Consider the following 17,846-nt stretch of genomic DNA (forward strand, 5'->3'; position numbering starts at 1 on the left):
GCTCCGCGCCCGGAGCGACGCTAAGCAGTGAGAACCCATAGCCCTGCCAGGCCCCAAATCGCGGCGACGTCGCTGCCCTGCGCTCCTCACGCCGCAGGGGCGTCGGCGCCGCCGAGAGCCCCACCACGACCCGACTCCCACCTCACCGCGGCAGGGCGAAGGGGATGGGGGAGGGGGAGAGGGTAACGGCTGCGGTCACATGCGCCAGCCCCACCAATGGGCGGCGGCGCTCGCCCTGCCGGCCCTGCCCCTCCAACGGCCGCCGGCGCGCGGGGCCTGGCGGGAGCGGCGCGGCGCTACTTAAGGCGGCGCGCGGGGGCGCGCGGCCTCTCTGCGCGGGCGCTGCGGTAAGGCGGCAACGGCCGCCGGCAACGGCCGGCGGGCGGGGGGAGGGAGGGAGTCCGCGTGGGGATCCTTCCCCTCACATCTTGCCCTCTCGGAGCCTGGTGGTGCCCGAGCAGTCAACACAGGGGGATAGAGCACCTTTCCCTCACAAAAACCCAGTGCGGAGCCGTCCCTCCGCCCTGCATCCTGTCGTGAGGCACAAGCGGGCCCGCTCCTCTCTCTCTCTCTCTGTCTGTCTCCCTCCGCGGGCCGACATGGCGGCGGCGCCGGCCCCAGCTCCGGTAGGTGAGGCGGCGAGCGGGCTCACCGCACCTGCTGGCGGCCGGGGCCGGTCAGCTGCGGCTCAGCCCTTCGGCAGCGCTGGGGGGCTCCGCATCCTCTGGCCTTGCCCGCCGCTGCTGACTAAAAACCGCTTCTATGCTAGGCCGGTTGGTGGTTTTCCAGATCTCCCTACTTAACCTGCTGCTAAAGCCAACACTAGCAGTATACTGCAGACAACAGTATCTAAAAATGTTCCTCTAGCAGTGTGGGAAAACAAAGAATTGTTACTGCACTTACACCCTTTTCTGTTCTCTTGTACATTATAGATACAGTGATAACATCCTCATTCTGATACTGTAGTTATTCTTTTCTATAGACTGCATCAATGAAACTGCAGGTTCTCATTTACAAGGTCGCTTGTAATAATCTATGATGCTTAAAGTATTGCATACTGTAGGTGATTAAATTCAAATGGACTTGACTCAAGAGTTTTTCGGTGAAGAAAATTTCACTGATCTACACAGGCTTTCAGCCCGATCTTCCAGTGTGTCCTTAGTAATGGCTTTTGATGTTTCCTCTTGGTTGAGCTCCTTGTATAATTTGTTACAATGTATAAGTAGGCAGAAGGTAGCAATGCATTAGACTGTAAAGATCAGTCTGTTAGATCTAGAAATTCACAGCTTTCTTCAGAGTAATATTAACACTAAAATCAGCTTAGGCTTATTAATAAATTTTACAATGTTTCTAGTTAGCACATCTGAAAACAGTGTTTTCTATAAGGTTTAAAATTGGTGATTAGAAAAGCATCTCTTCAAGAGATTGAACCACTTCCTAGCTTTTGTTCTAGGTCTTTGTTTGATAAATGAATTTTATGAAAGTGATTTCTGAAACTTTCTACCATGAAAGATTAGAAGGATCTGGGGTTCAGCATGTCTTCTAATGCTTTTGTCTTTTATTATGCTGCTTAGGAGTCGCAGCAGCACAATGTTTAAAATGCTAGACAGGTGAATGATCACACCTAAATTGGAAGCAATGCTGAGAACTTCCTAGGAATGAACACAGCTTCTGCTAAAAGGTGAGTAGATGCCAGTGAAATGACAGTTCTGGGCTATTTTGAATTTTGTTATTTTGATGATGATACTTCAAATTTTTTTTGGTAAGTCATAAAGTTCCATTCAAATGCTGAATACAAATTGTTTTAGTTGAGATAAAATTGGTGTTACAGTGTACTCCCCTTTTTTGCTTTGCCCTCTTAAGTCTGACAGTGTCTTAAGTGGCCAGTACAGAGGGGTATAAAAGTTCTCTCTTAAACCCAGAGGTGAGACTGAAACTCTACTTTGGATCCTGTTGAGAGGAACACATTCATAAAACTATTGAAATTCAAGAAGTTTCTGAATCAACTTTGCTGTCTTCAGAGTAGCTTGCATGAAGATTTTGAACTGTCACCAGACTATCATGTAATTTCTAATTTTTTTCATATTAATCTTTATTTTTCCAGAGCTGAAATGTATTGGTGCTTATCAGCTGCCTAGGATATCCTCTGGCTAGGATGTCCTTCATGGATTTTTTGAAGTGTTCCTGATATCTGGGATAAATATCTTGAGGGAAGAGTTCCTTGTAAATTGATCACTCTCTAGGTATGCAGTGTGAAAAGAATTCAGACTTCAGCAGACGTCTGCTATAACTAAAGAAGTTTAAATTAGTTCATACCTGAAAACTAAAGTGTATTTCTGAATTGAGCTTGGGTTGTTTAAGTTGTTAGTTTTGAACTTGTGGGAACCTGTGTGGAAATTTCTGAAGAACTTTTTTTAAATGACCATATAGATCTAGGAAATCTAAATTGGAAAAAGTCTGAGGAATGCTTAATTTTAAATATGAGACAGCTAGTGAATCATTTGATTCAAGTCTGGCTGGTTATCTGGATCAGAATCCTTACTAGAAGTAGAGGAAAGGAGAGCTGTCCTGTACTAATTTAACTAATTCATACTGAGGAATGGTTCTGATGACTTAAGGGTTACTCTTGTGTATATATGTTCATGTAGTTTGATCTTTGGCCAGTAACCTTTTGTGTGAGAGATGCATTTTATTTTATTTTTTTTATAGGGAAGGGAACCAGCATGTGCAAGGAATTGGAACTTGGTATTAAACATCTGTCCATGATGTGATGAGTGGCTGATTACTGACTTCACCTTGGATAATTTCCACTCTGCACTATCTTAACTTAAAAATTGATAAGATTGAGACAAGTAATGGCTGAAACTACAGAACTTCAACAATCATGTTTAAATGTGCATCTAGCCATTTTGTTGAACTGATGTTTCATAATAAAACCTTCTGTAATCTTTCTGTGCCTGTGTGTATTAACTGAAATAAAACATGAAGATGGTACCAGAAGTTGTGTGTGTGTGCAGGCATGCATGTGCTCTGGATAGTTTTCTTATCTGGGCACTTTCTGTTGGAAGTCTGTTTCATGGACACTAACATGAAAACTTTTATTGCCATGCAGAAATATTCTGTTGCCATGTGAACTTCATAAATCTATTTTTTAATTTACAAATCCTTTGAAAATGTTATTCTGGATCACCGGGTAAAAGCCATTACTCAATACACTGCTGTAATGACCTAATCTTCATCTTGTTTTATTTTAAATGGTTGTAGTGTGTGGATGTGGTTGTTTTTAGAGTACAAGCACTTCACTTTCAGAAGAATTGTCTATCTTAAGTTATGTTATTTCATTAGCTGTTTGTGCGATTTGCATGTTGCCCAACTACTCAATAGATTGGCTGAATAAACTTGTTAAAGATGCATATTGTTCTTTTCAAGAGTACTATTGCCAGTCTAGACAGGATGGTGATTACAGTATTATTCCATGTAAAGAACAATTAGTGTGAAGATCTTTGAAGAATGAGATTACTGATAGGTGAGAAACTTGTATGCCCTTTCCAGTTACTTATGTTTAAATACTCAAAAGCTACTTCTCAGTTATAGGTCAAGAAGTTACTTTGACTGCAGATTGAATTAGTAATTCTATCCCTAGCAATTTTTTTTATAGTATCTACAAATGCCAGATGCACCACACTGCATGCACTGCAAGACAGTAAATTGGTGTGGATTCTAGGGCCAAATGTTCTGAAATATTCTTGGTCAGATTAAAATTTCACCTTGCTTAGAAGCCTGTTCCTGGTTGCTATCTTTGCTTAAATACCTGCTAAACACAGTGATTATTGTAGTCTGTTATGGTCATAGCTGGTCAGAGACAGCCAACCACAGTAATTGCTGCAACTGTTAGTAGCTGCTAGTGGCCTTCTCAATCAACATCTAATTTCTCTTGGAACTTATCCTAAGTGTTTTGCTCCCTAAACTTTTGTAGTGGGAGCTAAAGCTAAATTTGAAGAGCGCACAAAGTATATTCTCTTCATATGAAACCTGTCTGCCAACTATTCAGCTCTCTTTGCAAGGGCCAGTGAATCACTTTCCTGCAAACCTTGTCGGTCATTTTTCAGACCTCTGTCCTATCTGGTCATGCTCTAGGCTCAAATTTTAGCATGTTCAGGCTTTCTTCATGTGAATATAGTTTCATAAGTGATCCATATTGTTCTGTAATGGTTTTCTAACTCTTGTTTTGCTTCTGAACACTAAGTCATGGTATTCAGCACAGATTTCTAAATGTTACTGCCTGTTCTCTTTAAACTGTAAGCTTGTTTACATTTGATAGCTTGGGCTGATGTTTTCAGTGAGCTGTCTACACTCCTGGAACTGTCTGAAGGTAGTAGAAGCTAAGAAGTAGGGTTTGCATTTATCTTCCCATACTCATCAGTCATGCAGTAAATGGCAGGAAATAACGTCTGCTATGTTGTCCATTGAGATCTCATTAGAATCGAGACCTTTTGCAGTCTCTGCAGTGAGTGCTGGCTTTGACTGTTGTGCTTTTTTTCAAATTAATTAATGCTTAAGTACAGATCTATGAGATGCTTTCACCTTTGAAAACTAATCATTTGTTCCTCTTCTTTCTGTATTAATGGTTTATTAGAGTATTAGAAGCCTCATTACTTCATGATAGCTGCAGTACAGCTAAAAGGACCTGTGCAACCACTTCTTGAAAGTAAGATTACTCAGGTTCCTTCTGAATCATACTCTGTGCTTAGCTACTGATTCCCTCAGAGACTTGGACTTCTGAAGCATGACTGCTCTTCTACTGCATGCTCTGCAGTTGGTGGTAAAGCAAGTTTATTTCTGAATGTCTTAGGACTCTTGGTGAGTATTGTTGGATCCTGGGGGCTTTGTTCTTATTCATAAATGTGTTCTGAAATGTTTCAGGCAGTCTCCTATTCATTCATCCCATTTTTTTAAAAAACATACTGCTTGGGAGCCCCTTATCTATCACAGACACAAATAATTCTTTTGACTTGTTTTATAGCCTACAAAACCTTAAATGTTCATTTCTTGTTTGATCATTTCTCTTTGTGGACTTTATTAATATAAGTCATACTTGCTACATACAGCTTGGAGGCAATACTCAAGCAATAATGACTACTTGTTACAGCTGTTCTTTTGAGATGGTGATTTGTTGCCCAGATCTTCCTTATTTTTCAGCCTTTGCATAATGTTACAATCTTATCCAAGATGCTTGAGTTAGTGCAAAGAGCAAAACCACAGTAGAGTGTGAATGTGAGCTGAATGCACTTGAACCTAAGAAACATTGAGTTTGCATCCCATGTGTTCTCATCTGGATCTGTGCAGGCAGACATTTCTTCCAGAACTATAGTGTCTGAGACAAGAAAATACTCCTTTGGGGGGTCCTGAGATACCAGATTTTAATAAACACTAAGGGATATACACGTGATTTGTAAAAGTTGTAAAATTAGACTAAACAAGTCAAAGTTTAAGATATGCAGAAATGTTAGATTTGCCTTGTAGCTGTCCGTGTAACTCTGATTAATATTTGTGATTTCAGACAGTATTAAATTTTTTTAAAAATCACAACAATTTTATTTTTCCTTCTTGTATGCCTACGGGCAGCATGACAGTTGTTAACGCTACTTGCATAACAAATTTTGGAGGAGGGCAATAAGAAATAAAAGAGAAGATTGCTACTGTTGTCAAAATTCTGCAACGAATTTAGGAGCATCTGGCTTATGCGCTATATAAAGTGTCCAATTTGCATTTTTTTATATACCAGTTTCTTGAACTATTTGTTCATTTCTTTGGAAATTGCTAGCAAAAAGAAAGTATCCTGAGAAGTTACTGTAAAATATTCAGAATGTGAGTGATTTTATTTATGAAGTTACAGAGGAGCCAAAAATATTCCTTTTAACTTGAATTATGACTACTAATTGATTGCTGCTTCAGCTATCACAGGAGTCCTCTCTCTCCATACTAATATGTTTTGGATATAAAATAAAAGGGTAAAGGAAAATAGTGCATATATACCCTCTTAAATTCTCCATGTATCTCAAACTTTCACAAAGCTATGAGTTACAATAGTACTGTTCAGAAACTCTAAGCAAGCACAATACTTATGTAGTGAGTAACAGCTTTCAGTTTCATGAATAGAACTTGACTTTGTGGAATAAAATAGGGATAGGCTATTACCATTGCTAGATTTCTTCAGAAAACTGTTAGAGTTTTGCATTTTTTTTGCTGAAAGAGTAATTCAACAACCACCACACACTGAATGCTATCTATTGTGGGAAGTCCATTTCTTAAGTCCTCTGAAAACATTAACTCCAAAAACCAAAACAAAACCAAAAAAAACCCCCAAATTAAAGCCCCGTGTGTTTGCAATGGAATTTACTCCAAGATTTTGAACTACTGGACAGAGAGATGTTAAATGTTGTCTGTGACAGCAAAAGCTCAGCAGTTCATCCCACCAACAAAGTATTGGCAAGTGGTGAATTACAAAATGAAAGCCAACCTAAGAATTAGTTGGTGATCAAAACTTATCTAGAGCTGATATATAATTGTCTTGCAAAGAACAGAATGTAGAACAAAATGTAGACATTTTATAATACTCTGTATGTCCAGTCTGCTTTGAAGCTAAGCTAGCCTTTCTCCTTGATTGATAATTGTATATATCAAAAACATTGAACAGAAGCATTTCACACATCTCCGGCATTTCTGATCCATAGCTTAGCAAGAGCTAGAATATTCAGTACAAGTTATTGATTATCACTGTCAATAGAGGGACAGCTCAGGAGTCTGAAATACTCTTTCTTCACAGCAATAATTTACTAAAAAGATGTTTAAAACACAAGCCATATAATTCAGTATGTTTATATAATAACTCAGTTGTGTTGCTCTAAAATCTCGCTTGTTCTTTTTAATCTCAGATAATTTTTCCCAGTAAAATTGTTTGCAGGCAGCTTGTCCAGAAAATAAATTGTCCATTTGTGTAATTGCTGTTAATTCAGCTGACAAAAATGAGGTTAATATCACCTTTGAGCACCGTTACAAATATGGTGCTCAAATTCAGCAGGAACATCTTGGAGTTTTCAAATGTAATTGCTTTTATTGGCTGCATGTGCTCTGCCCTCGGCTAATTAGTCAGAAGTCGTGGAGATGACAGGTCATGATTCTTTGCTCCTTGTGCAGCTGTAACTGCTGAATGCAGTGGGAGTTTCACCATATTTAGGACTGCAAGATCAGGCTTTTATTTTCCCCTTCAGACTTTGGTTTCCTTGAACTAAAGGGGGGTCCTGCAATGATTGCTTCACAGGAGAGCATCATCCTGCAATGAGAGATTTTCTGTAATGACTAGGTCTTACCTGCAGTGGCCTGGAAGGTAAAGGTTTGGCACCTGAGATCCAGTGTACTGAAAAAATTAAATACATAAACAAAATGGTATTTGAGTTTTTCTTCCTTGGAGAGCACTGTTTCTCAAGAATCACATTTTGTTTCTCTCTAGCTAAAAAATGTTCACCTCATTTGTACCAGTGCACGTACATAACCTTGGGAAGATGAAGGTCATCACATTTTTACAGACTTTGAACTTTGCTTACTGCCCTGACTCCAGGCTGCTTGGCGCCGGTCTGATCATGCAAACACACATACAGAGGGATGGGTGACTACCAAGAAGAATCAGAGCAGAGGCAGAGAGTAACGTAGGCCTAGTGAGAAATATGGGTCCTGGCTTCCGTGGGGCACTGTGTCCTCAGGTAAGTGATAGGGAGTGGCAGGGAAACAGATGGGATGTTGTCGTCATCATTTCATGCCCATGGCAGTAAGCTCTCAGCTGGCTGTAGGGCAAGAGAAGCGTGCGGTTCCCTCGCTCCTTGCTTGCTCCTTGGAGCTGTGAATCTGCAGAAGACCCTAAAGGGATGTGATCAGTGCCATGTAAAAATGCCCCCATTAATTTATATAGAATCAGCCTTACTTGTGGTAGCACAGAGAAACAGAGTAAATAAGCCCACAGGGAATCCTGTAAAATTGAAGCTGGGCTTCAAGATCCAAGCCTATCTGGTTAAGCCTAACTTGGGGCTTTCATACCATGGAGCCTGGACATCTGAGGGGCCTGATTTTCATTAGTGTAGGGCATCCAGCAGCATTGCAAGATTAGTGCAGCAGTGTAGCATTAACGATTTTATAATGATAATAATTTTGATCTTCTGCAGCTCAGGAACTGTTTTAAATAGCTGGAATGGTGTTTCAAGCACTAGGAGCAAATCTATCTCAAATCAGTTAATGTCCACAGTTATCCATTACCTCATTCTACCCACTGTACGGCGGCCAAACGCCTTGGCTTCCCAAGGAGGAACGTGCCATTTTGTTTCAAGATGTGCTTGTGCCCAATTATTCAGAGCATCTTAAGTGTTCGAATCTCTGCATATGACAGCAGAGCTGCTTTCTGCCAAGAGATAGTTTGTAGTAGGTTTACCCTGGTTCAGAGCAACATGACAAAAACTTTGCTTTGTCCCAGGAATGATAAAATTCCAGTGAAATGTCACATGTAGGTTTTTGAAATCTGACGAATTGTAACACAAAGGCTTTCTGTCCTGTAAAGGAAAGTATTAGTGTGTCAAATTCATGATATTTTCTGTAGTGTGCTGGCCTTGCCTTGCAGAAGTTGCAACAATCAAACCATGGCTTGGCTTGAAAAGAGAAAAAGGTGGAATAGGTAGAGGCAAGAAGTGGCAAAATGCTGGCGCATACTACTGAAAGCGAAACTGCCCTGGATCATCATCAAAGAACCACCCCCTCCCCAATTGCTCTAAATTATTTAAAAGCTTCATTTTGAAAACTAAGCTGCAAGAACCCATTGCCTGCACCAGAGGGATTGAAGGGATTCTGCGGTCCACTTTGGAGGCCTTTGAGCCAGAATGCTACAAGCAAATGTAGAGGAGAAAATATAACAATAAGGAGCACTACGGAGTCGGTGTTAGTCAAAAGCCGTTGAACTTTATGTCCCCTCAAAGTGAACATTTAATTAAGTCATGCAGCTGATTTTAAGGGCTTGAGGAAGACGTAAACATATAAAGGATAATTCTTGCTTTCTTCCTCATGCCTGTGCTGTTTCTGGGCCTTGTGGAAAGGTACCTGCCACACAGCAGGCGCAGGCTGGTTCCTCGGGGCTGTTACGGCCGCCAGGGCTCCCTACAGCAAGGATCCCAGAGCTTCTTTCTTCTGGACAGCAATTCTTTAAGTTCAAAATCATCTGGACATCTAACAGGAACTTAAATAAAACCCTATGTGACAGGCATGTTTTTTCTTCTTTGCCTTTATTTTGTAACTCAAAAAAAAAAATGATGGTTGAGACGTTTGCTAAATAACTGCTACAAATAACCACATCAGTCTCATTTTGGAACCGCTGCAGATTTATGCGGGAGCCTGGTGCTCCCTTTATTATGGAGACAGGCTGCCCACGGACTGCTTTCAACTAATTTAAACTTCCAGAATACTGGGGAAAGCACGTACAGTTTGTTCTTAGAAGGATTTTTAAAGACCTTTTGACATCATTAAGCTTTAATCTTTCGCCACTTGAATTCAAGACTACACAGGCCTACCCTCACACCTATTCTTTTCTACGCATATGACATTTAGTAAGTAAATGGAAAGAACACCTCTAAGCTTTCCTTCTTGTACCAGCTTGAGGCAGAGAACTTAACAGTATCATACTGTAACACTTAAGATGATTTTCAGCTGGTATTGAAACACTGAAAAATGAAAATAATTAAATGTAACATGCCAAAAAATCATACCTCCAAGACCTTCACTTTTTTGCTAGAAAACAGGCCAAATTAAGTTATTTTTAAGGCTGCCTGTGACCTTCCTGGTAACAATCTGATTGGCTTGATGATGTTCAAATTAGGATTCTATTTCAATATTAATACTGAGGCAGATTCATTGTTAGAAGGCTTAGATGTGAGAAGAAGTCTTACTCGAGTGCTTAATTGAGTGAGACAGATGTCAGGTCTGCATTTGTGCCCCGATGATGTGCTGTCCTGGTTCAGCAGCTCCCTGGCCACGTACAAATCCAGCCTACCGGGCCATCTACCCGCTCAATAAATGCGCCAACTCAGAGAAGCCGCCTAAACTTCCTATGCCTTTCCTGCATTCGCAGTCGAAGTCGTCAGCGCCCGTGAGCAGTGTCGGGTGGTGGGCACGGAGGAGAGACACACGCCGTTTGCTCTCAGGCAAGTGCAGCGTGAGCTTCCTTGTCCTGCGGCACAGGACCATGGGGGTGACGAGGAGCAAAACGTGCCCGTCCTTCGTCTAACGCGAGAGTCGCACAGGACGACTGACTTTTTATTATTCAGGCGTCACCAGACTTAACAGAGGGACTGCTGCTGAATGCTGCAGGCACCAGTTTATGCTGGAATCCCTCAAATTTTTGCCATGAGGACAGTGCACAACTACAAAAAGCCTCCTACCACAGAGCAAGGATTAATAGGTAATATTTTCCTTTCTTGAAGGTACGTAGGTGGTGTTTGACTCTGTGCCGGCTAGAGGAGGTAGTAACACTATCCTTGTCTTCCTGTACACACGTGCCTTTTATGAACCTAGCAATCCAATGTATATATTCATTAAAAATATATGAAGTTATATATCCCACAGTATATCTGAAGGACCTTATTCAATGTTTAAATAGCAGATCGTGTATACCTGAATCACAGCGGCCAGACAGGTATGTTCTGCAGCTCTTGCTGTTAGGTCAGTCCAAATGCACAAATGTGTTATCAATATACCCAGTCAGAGGTCCATCATCCTTACTTAAAAATGCTGCAGTCCTACAAACCATCACACTGCAAAACCTTGCAACCTTGCAATCCCCAAAGGTGCTTTCTCCCTTGGCAAAACGCAAATCAGCAAAAAAACCATTCCTACTTCTGTTTCTGCTACGAAGAGCTGGAAGCAGCTCTCGGGCAGCTGGAGGGGGCTGCGTATACGCCATGCCAGGTAGCTGCCATGGCTCCAGCAGGCAGCGGCATGAGCGCTGCCCTGTCTGGGCCCCAAAACGCTGGGGGCCAGAGCCCCAGCAACCACCTGCGGCAGCTGCTTGGCTGCTGGTATGATGGTTTCTGCACGTTCTGTTCCCCCAAAACCTTAAGGCTGCTTCATGGCCTTGCCAGGTCTTCATCCCACTACTGACCTTCATCCCTTCTCTCCACCTCATGAAATAAGGGGATCTTATTGCCCAGCATGCAAAGTGCTTTGGAAATAGGCAGTGTACAAAGGGCTGACACATATATTTTAAAAAATATTTACCTATTGCACTTTTTACAAGCCAGTTTTAAATTATCTCATTGTTCACCCGTGCAGCTGTGTATTTTTCACACAGGCTTGCTCAGCAGAGGAATGCTTCTTCACCTCTTGGCAAGGTGAAGAGCAAACCTAGCTTGCAAAATCACTTCTGTTCACAAGAGAAAATGCTTTATGTATACATATATATATATATATATATATATGTATATGTTGTGGACTTTGGATCAGAAATGGGCTGTGTTGCATGTACTCCTCAGTAACTGCTGTGTAATTCGGCCAGGACGTTTCAGTGGCTGACGGCTCCCGGCGCTGCCATCAGATCAGTGCGCTTTGCCGTGCACCTGCACGACACTTCATGATAACGCTCGTCTAATCTGCACCTGAAGGAACGTGTAGCATCTCAGCACCAGTACAGTCCTTCCACTGTGTCCACGATTAAGCTGTAAGCGATATGTAAACAGGAGGAAAAGGCCTACTTTTTATTTGTACCAAGCAGTGCATAGTTTGGGTGAATTAGGTTTGTATTTTGAAAAGAGCAAATTTCAAGGGTTTTGAAACTGTTGGATTAGGTTCAGATCCTTCAAAGGTGGTGAAAGTTTGCACATCTGACTTCAGGCAATCTTATAATTATTAGAAAGATTTATTTTTTCTCCATAGCCTGCAATTCTTCTCATAGGGAATATATAAGCAACAGCTTTCCTCTTTTTTAAATTTAGGAAACAATTACAATCAGTCTCTCACAAGTCATGATTTTTTTCTAGCATTTTCTTTTGAGCATGTGTTATTTGTAATTACTTGTAATATATTAACACTTAAGCTGTCAGCTAAGATCCAAGCCACATTCTGCTAAATTCTGCACATGCTTGTGGTCAGACAGTCTGCATTTTGGTTAGCCATTATTTAAATAAAACGTCCTAAGAAAGGGAGACTTTGGGCTTTTTTTTTTTTTTCACATTTTTTCTGGAACCCGGGTCACTGCGGAGTCACGCTGACCGGCGGTCTGGCTCATACAGTTTGGGGGGCTGAATCGACATTAGCAGTAGGTGCTCTACACTCCTTCGGACACCTTGGGTCTCCATCAGATGTTCCAGGCAATAGCCCAGTAACTTGAAGGGACGGTCACTTAGATGACTGGCTGATGGGGACAGGTTTCCCCAGCAAGACCTGCTAATGCCTTCAGCTTATTTTTCACAGACATACCATACACCCTATACACCATATAGCCAGTTGTCAGGAAATCAGATCGAAAAACAGCTTGCAAGAGCCAGAATGGGTCTCATCGACTGATTTCACATGTGGCTGTAATGGTACGGCTCTGCTAGTAGGTCGCATGAGATTTAATGCTCCTTGCTTTTATGCCCCTAGCACAGCACTAGAACACACAGAACAGACTCAACATTTACTTTTTTTAAAAAAAATCAGAGCCTATAAATTGCTTCCCCCCCCCCATATTTTTAAAGGAGATATACCCTTACTGAATAGCCTTCCTATAACTTTCAACTTCTGCTCTCCAAAGAGAGCGATAAAAAACAGAGCCCGGGGAAGCGTGAGTGCAAGGAGCCTGTATCTGCCCGTGGCTTCGAGAGCTTTCCTGCCTAACGAGGTTTCCTGACTCAAGCCCAGGCCTGTGGCAATGCAGCTCCTTCGGCAGCCGTGTTCGCTGTGATAGCTGAGTAGTTTTGGAGCCTTGGATGTATTTATCTCCTCTGAGATAAGGAAAGGCTACACACGATTCGCCCAGTTACACAGAAAACGTGTGGCAGAGAGAGAATTAAACTAGAATCTCAGAAATCACAGATTATAACTTCCTAGAAAACATTCTTAACCTTGTTAATGTTTTAATAATGGGATATATGCATTTTTTGCTCTTTTTTTTCTGCATTCCCAGGTGTCTTTGGTCTCTCACACTTTTAAAATGTACAGCGAGCTGGCTGCCTCAGCTCGCGCTGAGAGCTGGTTTTGCTTGTGCTTGATTTTCTCAGCCTGGGTGAAAAAAAAAAAGGGTTAAAGGCATTTCTCCTTTTTCATTCCTGTTATTAGACGCAGCATCTTCAGACTTCGTCTTCACAGGGTGGTATTTGTTTGTTTAAGAATAAATGCTTTTGAAATGGAATGTGAATTATTTCTATGTTTTTTATTTTGCTTAGGTTTTAAATAGTAGATTGATTTCAACTAAATAACACCCTTCTGGGAAACCACGTTCCTGCGCACATCCCTGCATATTTTATGCTGTTACCCAAAGACTCAGTGATGCAACGGTCAATATATATATGTATCTATGTCCACTTTCCCTGTAGTTAAATAAACTTCTAAAGCAAATTCTCCATTAGCTCCTGACTATCAATCTTAATGTAATAATGGGGATGTTTAAAGCCAGATAGGCCGTTCTCCTCTATTCTATTAAAATATTTACATTGTAATAACTCAGCAGATTTTTTTTTTTTCCCTAAATGGGAGGCCTGTAAGTGGGTGAAAGTCTTTCAGGGCAGGGACCGGAGCGAGCGGAGGAGCAGGGCTGCGCGCGCGGCGCGGGCCGGGGCGCCCCTCTCCCACCCCGAGGACGCCGGCGATCTGCTGCTCGTTATCGGCGGCCGCGGCCACGATTAGCTGCCGGGGCTGGAGCGAAACTTGGAAGTCATGAGAACAAAGTTCCCCTTGTTAAAGCAGAGTAATTAGTTTAATACATATGAGGAAAAAACAGGCAGGAGACTCCCCCCCCCCTTTTATTAAGTGTTCAGCACTCAGTCCCCGCTCAGGAGCGGTGAAAGACTGCACAGTAAACATGGATAAACGTTATTTCTTTCTGCATCATTTAAAATATGAGAAAATGTCTGGTTTGTATTCGTACTCTTACTATTTCAGGGCTTTCCCGGCCTGCACAGTCTTTGCAGTAGAGAATGACAGAGAAGTAATTTTATGATAACTGCGTTTATGCTACATCTGTTGATCAAAGCTGATTTCCTGGGCTCTGTATTTTCCTGTGTTCAGTCAAAGCATAGCATTTTGGCCAAAATATGCCTTCGAAGTCCTAACGCCTTGTACGTATATTCTCTTTCACAGATGACAAAGGAGTCTCTGCTAGTTGTTCAGTCCCGCATATTACAAAGAAGTCCGTATTTTCCAACACTTCTACATTGTTTCTGGGTGAACAGCACGGTGTACAGTGCAGCTTGAGAGCAGAGAAATATCGTTAATTCTCATTTAAGGTTGTTCAAGTGCACCCTGAGAGCCAGCTTATTACTTAGTGTAAACCGGCCGGGATCAGTCATACCTGAAACAGTGTTTACACAAGCTGAGAATCTGGCCCAGAAAATCAAGTCAATTATTAGATAAGAAACATATAACACGCCGTCCATATGCCTTCCATAATGCATATCTTAATGCCCACAATAATATATAGTCCTAATCTCTTCCTGCAAGCATATATGTTTCTTACAAAAACCCCATCAGTCGCAGTCTGCACCCGTTCGTTAGTCAAGAGCTAACTGCGAGAGCAGTTTTAGCTCCAACAACAAGGTGCCCAGATTTCTAGGAAAGGTGTTCAACTTTGAAAAATATCCAGTGAAAACAATGCATAAAAGAGAGAAACAGCAGGAAATCTATGGAGCAGAAAAGAGATTATCCATCCTCTTTTAATTGGAGGAGAAAGGTTGGGGTTGGCTTGAAAAGAATGTGTGAGCAGACAAGAAAAGTATAGTAAGCGATCTCTGTGATAGATGGTTTAAATTTAGTTGTTCCTGCCTTGGGCAGGGGGGAGTTGGGCTATGTGACCTCTTTGGGTCCTTTCCACTGCTATTATTCTGTAACAGGAAAAGGGGAGGAATTTCTGAGAAGGAAAGGCTGCGTATTATTTCACTCTCTGCACTAGAAAAATGTATACCGGTGAAGTTATCAGTGAAAAACCACTAATATAGATGTTTTATATAGATGTAATGTGAGACTTAGACGTGACCTAAAGGTGTGTCTGTCATAGTCACAATATGCACCTTTTCTCTTGAATAAATTTGTCTACCTGTACCTTTGGGTTTGCACATTTCAAGTGTACCCAGGTTAGCTTGGGGTGTTCATACTGCATTGAGGTGACTGCAGGCTAAACACGCCTTTGCAATGGCAAAGAGCTGGAATAACTCAGGTAAGGTAAGCCTCTTGTATTTCTTAATCTCATTATAAATTTTCGTGTGGAACTAGTTGTACCGGTCAATGCATATATGGTCTTATTAACATATCAGGATGGTCAAACATTTTCAGCTAAATAAAGTGAAAAGAAGTTACTTTTCTCAATATTTTTCTTTTTTTCTTTGGACAACCTGTATCTCAGAAATGGAAAAATGTTGTGTAGGTTAGATTTTCAATGAAAATTAGAACTTTTTCAATGGAGAAAAAAAACATCTTTTCCAACTAGCTGTACTCACCAGTAGAGGAAAACGCTGTTTCTGAATGGAATTAATGTGCAGGTGACCGGTATTGGTGTGGAGAGTGGCAAGGAGCATAGGTGTTGCAGTGTGTTAAACTGAAAACTATGTTGATGATGATTGTTTAAAATAGTTTAAGCAATAGGTAGGAGAATAATTGAACCTTCTGGTTGCTGCTTGCTAGGCCAGATTTGAGACAGGAGCCCTCTAAAGACTAACAGTTTCACTGACCTTTTCTGGTCTTGTTGCATCCAGTCCTTCCCCGAAAGGCTTGGAATTCAGACATTAGTCACAGAGACCCAAACTGCCAAAAACCCGGTAATAAATATCAGCCAGGGATCTAGATGGGTCTTTGTGTGCTGCAAAGATCCTTCTCTGCAGATCTTTCCGAGCAGGTCCTGCTCTTTCAGCAACTCAGTTAAAATGGACGCGGTATGCAGAATGAGACTTCTGCCAGCTCTCCACGGTATCATCGAATGTTGCGTGAAATCAGTCTTGTCTCTGGCCCGTCCTGATTCCAGCTGTGTGAGGGGGAGCCGCATTAATTAGGCAGCATTATTATTTGCATCTGCGCCCGCGTTTTTCGGTGTCTGTGAGACAGAAAACGTGCCTGCCCAACCAAGGATGGCCTGACAGCCCGGGCACAAACTGGCAACCTGGGTGTAAGCCACCCAGGGGCTCGATGCGCGTGTTACCGATACACGCAGGCGAGGAAACCCCTCTCTGCCTGCTATGATATTGCTGCTGTTGTGATCTGTGGGAGCAAGATAAAAGCTTATTGAGGCTCACCACTCTGTTTTGTGTCTTTTATTTTGCTGTGTAATCACTTCCAGAGGCATAAAACTCTTTGAGTCTGTAACAGCCTGTAAAAGAGAACCATTTTCTAAGCCCGTCTGTCTAATGCAGGCAATATCTACTGCATTCCTTCAAAGCAGTAAAGAAAATAGCAATGGGACTGAAATTGCCTGTAATTTTCCTCCTAGCATTCTGTAACTGGAGTATTACTATGTTATTTTACCTCCCTCTTTTATGTGGGAGCAGTTTCTGAGGCTCTGAGATCACATTTCTCTGAAAAAAAATCTTTCTTTATATACTTTATAATTTCAGTATTACATCAAGCTGGCAGAACAGCTCCCAAATACTTTAATACCAAGTTACAAGTCCTTCTTATCTTTACCAGCCTCGGTGCCTCATGTGCTGCATGTTTGTCTCCTCCCCAGAATGCAACAAGCCAGGAGAGTCCTTGAACTGGGCAGTCTGACCTCATTCCCTACTTCTGCTGCTTGCTCCCCTTAAAATCTATTAACTCTCTGCCAGGAGTTAATCCTGTAAGTTCCTCCAGTGCCCAGTTCTGATTTGCATTCTAGCTGTCTTGTAGTGATTAACTAGCTTAGAAACACGGTAGGAATTACTGCTGGTAACGGGCCTATTCTAGAAAGATGGTGATCTCAAAGGCATTTGTGGCTGCTTCATGCCCCACAAGTTCAACTGCTTCTTCAACAGCTTCCTGAGCTAACCCATTAGTTTTTGTCACATGGTTTTGAGATCTGGTTGGATTTGGGGGATTTTTAACCTACTTTATTGCTTTTGAATAAGAGAGATTTTCAAAATGTGCCATATTGGTCCAACTCAGCAACCACTAAGTGATAAAATCTTCATTGATTTTTTTTTATTGTTGTTGTCCCGTACCTTTCTTTGCCTCTGGATTCCCGTGACACTAAGCAGCACATGCTGGAGGATGACAGGTTAGTTCTGAAAGATCAGCTACCTTATTGTTGCCTGCCCTTGTAAAGCTAGATAGAAAGCAAAATGTTTACTTTTAATTTTATTAGAGAGTAATATTTCTTACCACTGAACACAGCTTTTTAGAACATTTTTATCTCCTTTCAAGATCTGATATAAATCTTAACCTGCGTGCTGGGTTCTAATGTGCTGAGTATGCGCTAATGTTTGGAAAGATGTGCAAACACCCTTTTATTCTGTATAACTTTCACCCTGTTTAACTGAATTTTTAAGGAGGCATTTCTCAGATTTCAGATACAAGATAGAATTTAAAGCTCAAGTGTCTTGGCCCCTAGGGAGTTAATGTCTAGAGACATCCCTGAGCACCCAGAAATTCGAGAGTGGCTT

The 17,846-nt window shown here is 41.7% G+C and overlaps 1 long non-coding RNA gene and 1 other non-coding gene across 4 annotated transcripts; both read left to right on the plus strand.

Annotated features, from left to right (window-relative positions):
- Positions 1-322: 322 nt before the first annotated feature.
- On the plus strand, positions 323-2,950 carry LOC134139854 (uncharacterized). Of its 3 annotated transcripts, XR_009958271.1 has the most exons (4): positions 602-626; positions 1,575-1,681; positions 2,105-2,243; positions 2,710-2,950. It is a non-coding gene; the product is annotated as an uncharacterized LOC134139854 (long non-coding RNA). The 3 variants fall into 3 exon arrangements; XR_009958272.1 differs by lacking the exons at positions 602-626; positions 2,105-2,243 and adding an exon at positions 323-347; XR_009958270.1 differs by lacking the exon at positions 2,105-2,243 and having other exon boundaries at positions 603-626.
- LOC134140505 (small nucleolar RNA SNORA26) lies at positions 1,851-1,968 on the plus strand. Its single transcript, XR_009958417.1, has one exon. It is a non-coding gene; the product is annotated as a small nucleolar RNA SNORA26 (small nucleolar RNA).
- Positions 2,951-17,846: the final 14,896 nt, after the last annotated feature.

Source organism: Rhea pennata, chromosome 4 (assembly GCF_028389875.1).
Source record: "Rhea pennata isolate bPtePen1 chromosome 4, bPtePen1.pri, whole genome shotgun sequence".
In the NCBI taxonomy this organism is placed as follows: domain Eukaryota; kingdom Metazoa; phylum Chordata; class Aves; order Rheiformes; family Rheidae; genus Rhea; species Rhea pennata.